This window comes from Oreochromis niloticus, linkage group LG22 (assembly GCF_001858045.2).
Source record: "Oreochromis niloticus isolate F11D_XX linkage group LG22, O_niloticus_UMD_NMBU, whole genome shotgun sequence".
NCBI lineage: Eukaryota > Metazoa > Chordata > Actinopteri > Cichliformes > Cichlidae > Oreochromis > Oreochromis niloticus.
In genome coordinates, this window is record NC_031985.2 from 38640841 (window position 1) to 38648212 (window position 7372).

The following is a 7372-nucleotide window of genomic DNA, read 5'->3' on the forward strand; positions in this document are numbered from 1 at the left end:
AGCTCCTCCCAGTGTGAACGTAAGAAAAGAGGAATCTGTCCCATTATCTCAGTCTGGGACTTTTGGCTTTGCCGTCAGTTTGCACAGGTCACAGAGGGGCTGTGGGAATACAGCCTACAGAGATGTACACGCAGCCAGGCCTCAAAAAGTCAAAGCATGCTGCACAGTAGCAATACTGACACTAAGTGCAGGTATTTGAAAAAGTTATGGCGGGGGGCGGAGTTAATTTGAACAGAAGAAGGAATGACAGTGGAGATCACCACAGCGAGGAAGAAGCAGATGAAACATGAAATATCTAAAAACAATAGTACAGACAGTGGCTGCACTTGTTTTCAAGTCACTACAAAGAAGTTATTTATTCAGTCTTCACCACGGCAGCAGCTGAGCTAAAGTCCAACCACAGACGGCATAAAGACGATGTAGATATTTTGCTGTCATCTTAAAGCTTTGAGATCAGGAGGGTTTGAGACCAGAATATGATGAGCAACAGAGGAACCCACCCAGTCCCAGAGGTCCTGGCAGAGGGTCATTCTGCCATAGACGTCTGTAGGATAAGGAGTCTTTCTGGAGCCGGACCTTTGCTTTAGGTCTCAGACCCGGAAACGTTCATGCTGTCTATAGGACCAACATTAGCACCAACGTAACCAAGCGTGTTACTCTTGGTCTGTCTATGTTTTTTTGGGCACTGCAAGTGACTGTACACACAAAAAACCCTGACTACTGGTCTGTGGGATGCTGGAACACTTTGCATTTTAATTTCATTGTATTTTCTACTGAGTTACATTTATCACATACAACAGTGCAAGAATCTTAAGATGTAACTGTGAGCTGTTATTTTATTACCTGTTAACCTCAAACACACAGTAAGAGCTGTTCTAATGCACTGTGTGTGGATCCATCACCTGCATTTCCTCACAGTTTGCTGTGCTCCTCATCTCCTTCAATGAAAGGTGGAATCTGAAGATCTTTCACTGTGGCAAAGGTGACACAATTTCTATGTCACGAGAGGATTAAAATAAAGAAAAGCACTGAGTGTAGTTTTACTGTAAAGCAAGGTCGAGGTGGGTGAAACACTGGATTTTAACACAGGAGAGCGCTGTGGATGTGAGTGACTGAGCAGAAGAAGAGCGAAGGAACGACGCTGAAACCTCGGTGCTTTGGTTCTGATTAAAGTCAACGTTCCTGAAATGGTTACCGAGCAGCGTTCCTGCTTTAAAGCAGCTTTTTGTCTCATTTCTATTTGATTACATTTGTTCCTTTTTTAACTTTGTATTTTCCTTCATAGTAGCACGCTACAGCCACCTGGTTTCATCAGAGCATTTAAGCCATCCTCGTCCTCATATATCAGTCTAAAAGTAGACTGAAAATCCAATGAGAGAGTCAACAGAGGAGCAAATTCTTCTTGTTGACAAAGTCCAGATGATCACAGTGTTGTAATTTAGGCTTGTGAGGGCCAAAGGAGGACGCTTCCAAGTCTCCTCAGTGTGTTTCTCACACACTACTGTCTCTGGGTGCCTCAGAGTCCATAAAGCTCGCCCCATCAATGGCCGCTCTGTGTCTCGTAAGCTCCTTTGGAAACCCCCAACGCTGATAGAGGCTGCCACTCTCTGTCAGCCGGTTGTCAGTGACAACCATAAACCTCAAATGCACATAAATGGAATGCTTTCACGAGAACTAAATGGACCTATCAACAGAAAGAGAGCCAGCGATCAGTGTTTGTGTGTGAGAGAGTAAAGGAAAAATGAGAGCGAGCGAGATGCTGTAAATGGGAACAAAGAGAAAATTCAAAACACATGGCTCTGCGGTTTTCCGAGGAGATTTTTATGTGCCACAGAGAAGTTGTAACAGGAATGCGGTGTGACTCCCATCATATGGAATGAAAACACTGAAGCGGTGCCAGCAGGGTGGATATAGTGTGGTCTGCTGTGGCTTATGGCAAAGTCCTCGTCATCACAGCTAGGTGATGTACTGCCGCAATGTAAACACGAGAAACATGAGTCACACGGCCGGACGCAACGTGAAGGCAGACAGGGGAGTGGATTTGTCAAAGACGCTGTAGCAGCTTGTGGGAAACATGAAGAGACTATAAGTAGAGGGTAAACACTCAGCTCGTCCAGCAAACACATTTTATGTCATCGTTTCGTTTCCAGCAGTTATTTGTCAGATTAACCGATTGTACAGATTCATTTTTATCCATTATCCTTCTGTTTTCTCACCATCTAATATTCATGATATGCATATTGACTGTCTCTATCACTTCCCTCACACTGCCCATTCTTATTGATCTCAGAGTCCACTGATCCCAAATGAATGGGTGTAATGAAAGGCAAACGACCTACCAAACCAAACGTTTCTCGTCCACGTTCTAGGATGGCAGACATCGCTCTCATTTAAAGCAACGCTCCAACACTGTCAGATATGAGGTGTGCTCGTTCCCAGGGTGTCAGATGCTGCTGTGCTGTCTCAGTGAAAATCTGCATAATAAGGCTGTGCTGGTGTTTAAGAGATCCTGTTGATTTTCACATATTTGTTGGATGGCTGTACAGAAAGAGTGATGTATGACGCTCGGGACACGAGCATAATTTGGATAAAAGTTCATGTTGGCTTTTTTAAAATGACACTGAAGCTTATCCGGTGCATTAAAGCGTTGTGCTCCACATGGGTGCTGAAGCCTGTTAGAATGGAGCGTTGTGCTTTACCTACCACAGACGACCAACGTTTATCCAAATCCCAGTTCAAACACACCATAATTTTTATTAGGTGTGTTTTTCAACAGAAAAATGTCCAAACTTGTTTCTTCAGATGTTTTAAAAGAAACATCGTTTTGTTGCCAAAGTAACAAACATGTGTGACTTTGTATAAAATACTCTTTGGAGCTGGTGTGAAACGTTGAGTGAACAAAGATCAGAATTCAGAATTTTTCATATTGAAATGAAATCAGGTCAGTTTGTAAAAAGCTTGTTGCTCATTTTATGACTAAGATTTAAGTTTTAAAGTTAAGGAACCCAAAAACGTGCACTGACACTGCTACTTTTACCTTCACTACCTGAAAGTAAAACCATAATCATGTTACACCATACTCACTCTATATGTATATATATGTAGGGTGGACCTTACAATACAAAGCGCCCTGAGGTGACTGTTGCTGTGATTTGGTGCTGTATAAATAAAATGAAATCATCGTGTAATTCTTTTTGTTCTCTTGAACAGTTTAAACCAAACTAGCTTCTCTTTTTACAAACTAATGGCTGCTTATGTTCGACTGGCATGTTTTATTTTGATAACAGTAGCACGTATGAAAGCAGCTGTGTGCCAATAAAATCTGATCAGGTGCTGCTCCTGACGGTGGCTGTGAGGACAAAGAAAGTCAGTGAGGTGCCGGGAAGACTCCTCTGACTTTGAACTGTTGGGCATTAAATGCTTCTAATTGGGAATTCATGCCATGGGCCAAAATTAAAATGACAACATAAAATTATCAAATAAAAAAACTGCCTTGCAAAAAAGGACACGTACCAGGAGGCCAAAAGCCTCGGTGCTTCAGAGCACCAGGGCTTTGTCTGTGGATATATATCTGCACACACAGGTTATTTTCACAACCACTGACATGACCTGCATTGTCATTTAGGTATTTAGACCTGTTGTGAAAGACAGAAACCACAACGTCTTGTTTTTATATTGTTTTCCTACGTTGCATGACAGGAAAGCTTTGGAGTTGCTGCAAGGCATGTTTGAAACATCAGCAGGTTCCCCCTGGTTGTAGTGTTTGTTCATACATCAGCCTAAATGCTCTCTAAGCTGTGCTGGTAAAGCACATATACGAATTACATTTATACATCTATACTTAAGACAGCTGGCATTGTTCCATGTGTGTACTGGAAGCCATTATAAACCAGTGCATTAAAATGACACGAAAATCGAGAAAATTAGTTCATAAAGATAAACAGTGAATGAACTGTTTCTTATATAGAGTGTTTCAACTCTACCTGAGCAATCAAAGCACTTCATCTATGTCAGATTCACACACGTTCATACCCCGATGGATGCGTTGGAGAGCAACACTAACCTGCATGCCAGCTGGGCCACATGATTCACCCACCTTTTAAACCCATCCTCCTTAGAGTGAACACTAATTGCCTCGTCTCCACTGGTCTTCCTGCTTTATTTTCATGCCAGTCAGTCAACCTGCAGGATTATTGATGTGTTCACCAGTGGAGAGGGGATGCCACTCCCTGCCTTGGGAAACCCTGAGGCTTTCAACTGTTGAGTAACACCGGCGGCTGCTGCTGATGCTCCAATCAGGAAAGCTGGGATGTTTCCCTCTGTGCTCATAATAAGGACAAACCCGAGGAAAAGAAGTGGTTGCTACCTGAGTCTGAGCCTGGGCTTCATGCCAACCTCGCAGAGAAGATAAACATGCCAAGACCCTGAAGCTGACTCACAAGTGAATTCTGACTTTATAGTTAGCATTAGCAGCATTTACAGGGAGCACCTCTTCTTTTAGTGCTGCTGGTGCCAGAAACCCAGTAATGATTCTGAGAAAAGATAATAAAGCAGCATACTTACAACAGTAACATGGTAATAACATTAGATTTAGAAGCCTTTACATTATATGAGTATAAATCCTTCAAAGTGTTCACTGCACAGTGTTTAGCAGTGTTAATGTGTAACACTCGGGCACAGACTCAGAAAGACAGCTCAGTGCATTTATTTACGGTGAGGCAATAACGTACAGCAGTGTGGGAACGTGCAGGGATTGGTGGTGCAAAGGGTCGGGGTCAGCCTCACCAGGGAAGGGTCCAGAACCTGAGCACAGGGAGACGGGGAGGTCAAGCAATCCACAACAACCAGCGAGATCTCAAAACACAAGCACGAAGAAACAATGGGCGGGGCTTCACTGATGGTTAGACGTTCAACGATCCAGCAAAGACTGAATCTCCACTACAGCCTAAAATAGCAGCGTCATCAGCCAGGTGATCGGGAACAGGTGGGACCTCACCAGGTGAGCACAAACAAGCGTGGGACGTGGGACGAGTTCGCCCAAGGCCACGAGGCAGAATCCAAAACACACAGAGAGCAGGAACGAGGGCGAGAGAGCGGGAACACCGAAGCCCCTGACAAATATAGAACACACATCGGAATTTCTTTGCTGTTAGTTTCATAACTTAGTCTGTTAATTAAATAGGTTAAGTGCAAAAAAGTAGTATCACCCTCCAAATCATTAACAAAATAATAGGTTCAACATTCTTCTAGAAATGACACAGACTGTGTTTTTTTCACTAACAATGCCAACATCGAAGTAAAACAGCAAACTGTTTCTAAGGTGCTAACTGTCCGCCTGCTGGCTTATGCTTACAAATGGACCGTGTGCCAACTTTGACTACTATCCACCATCATGGTAGCACATTGGGCTGCTCTGCTAGCTAAGCTAACCAACCTTTGGGAAACAAAAGAAAAAGCCTGATGCTGGTGGGCGTTATGTTACACTGGCAGCATGAAGTCAGTGCATTATATTGAATCATTTTCATCTGTTAGTGAAGGATAACTCCTCTTCACTGTCATTGACCTACATCAGTCATCAGGTTGGTTTAAACAGAATCACAAAGACAGGAACGGCAGTTAGTGGAGTCAGGTGAGGCCCACTCATTGCATCCTTTGTACTTCTTTGGTATCCTCAGCCCAACAGGACATTTTACAATAAGAACACTTGCAGTATCGAGGGAAAGTTGTTCAAGCAACTTTGTGTGGTGGCCTAACACATTACCAGCCATCGTAGCCTGAAACCTTTCTGTGTGGTTACCAGAACACAAATATCCAACTCTGTAAATCAGACATTAAAAAATTATGCAAAAAAATTTAAAAAAGAAAATATTAAAAATGAATTGGCTGAGCTGTTTTGCAAGGTCGAGGGTTAGGGTTAGGGAACTGCACAGCCAATTCATGACGATTTGATTCTCCCAACATTGTTCAAAGTTCATGTGTGAAATTTGTTTTTTCTTAAATTTGTTATCTAATAATTTTTTCAAGACACCCAAGGACACTGTACAATAGATAAAAACACATAATAGAACAATGACACAACGAAGAACAATAAAACAAAAGCACAAGATATCATTAACAAACAGTGGATTCACAGTGAACATGCAGATTTGAACAGATGGGTTTTGAGTTGGGATTTAAACTGGGAGAGAACCAGTGTTTCTTATATCTGTGGGTAGAGAGTTCCACAGCCTGGGAGCAGAGCAGCTGAAAGCTCTGCTTCCCATGGTGGTGAGGCGGGAAGAACGCACAGCAAGCTGGATAGAAGAGGAAGATCGAAGTGAGCGGGCAGAAAAGGCAGTGCTTAACAGGTCAGACAGGTAAGGAGGTGCGAGGTTATGAAGGGACGTGAATGTGAGCAGAAGAAGTTTGTATATTATCTGGAATTTCACTGGGAGCCAGTGAAGTTCCTGAAGAACAGGGGTGATGTGCTGGTAGGAGGGGTTCTGGTGATAATGCGAGCAGCAGAGTTCTGAACCAGTTGAAGCTTATGGAGGGATTTTTGGGGGAGACCATGCAAGAGAGAGTTGCAGTAGTCAGTACGGGAGGTAACAAGACGGTGGACAAGAATGGACGTAGACTGGGTGGAAAGAGAAGGAAGCAATCTGTTAATGTTGTGTAGATGGAATTAAGCAGAACGGGTGAGATTATTGATGTGAGATTTATAGGAAAGTGAACTGTCTAGGATGACACCGAGGCTCTTAACTGTGGAGTTATCGATAGTGAGTAATGGTTCGCCTTCAGTAGGTTGGATTTGGTGCCAATAAGGAGGATTTCAGTTTTCTTTAGTAAAAACAGTTCCCCGAAAACTTGAATACAGTCACAGTGAAACAGTAATACCCCAAAATGTAAAACTGAGCTAAAACATACTGACACACCTGGGCTGTAAGATATCATCATTCCCACTATCATATACTTTACATCAGGGCTCTCAAACCTGCGGCCCGGGGGCCACTCGCGGCCCACGTCAGAGACCATGCAGTAACACAACTGCTCACTGCCCGTATTTTGACTTAAAGAAATTTCACTCGCTGGGCCCACGTCCTCATTTTAGGTTTGACAGCGTTTTAGTAGGTAAAGGTGAATGCTTGGACATGAGCTGAGCTGCGGTTTGGGGAAGGCCTCGAAGGGGACCGGCGACGGCTCCCGGGCCTGGCAGATCCCCGTGTACTAAACAGGAGTGAAGAAGTTAAAGAATGGAGAACAAGGAGGGAGGGAGGGAGGGGCACGTAAACGAGAATGATCAGCTTGCAGAACTGGGGGAACCTATATAGATGACAGCCAGAAGGAGCGTGTTTGGAGGCGTGGTCCCGCTCCTCAAATTCCGATACATAAT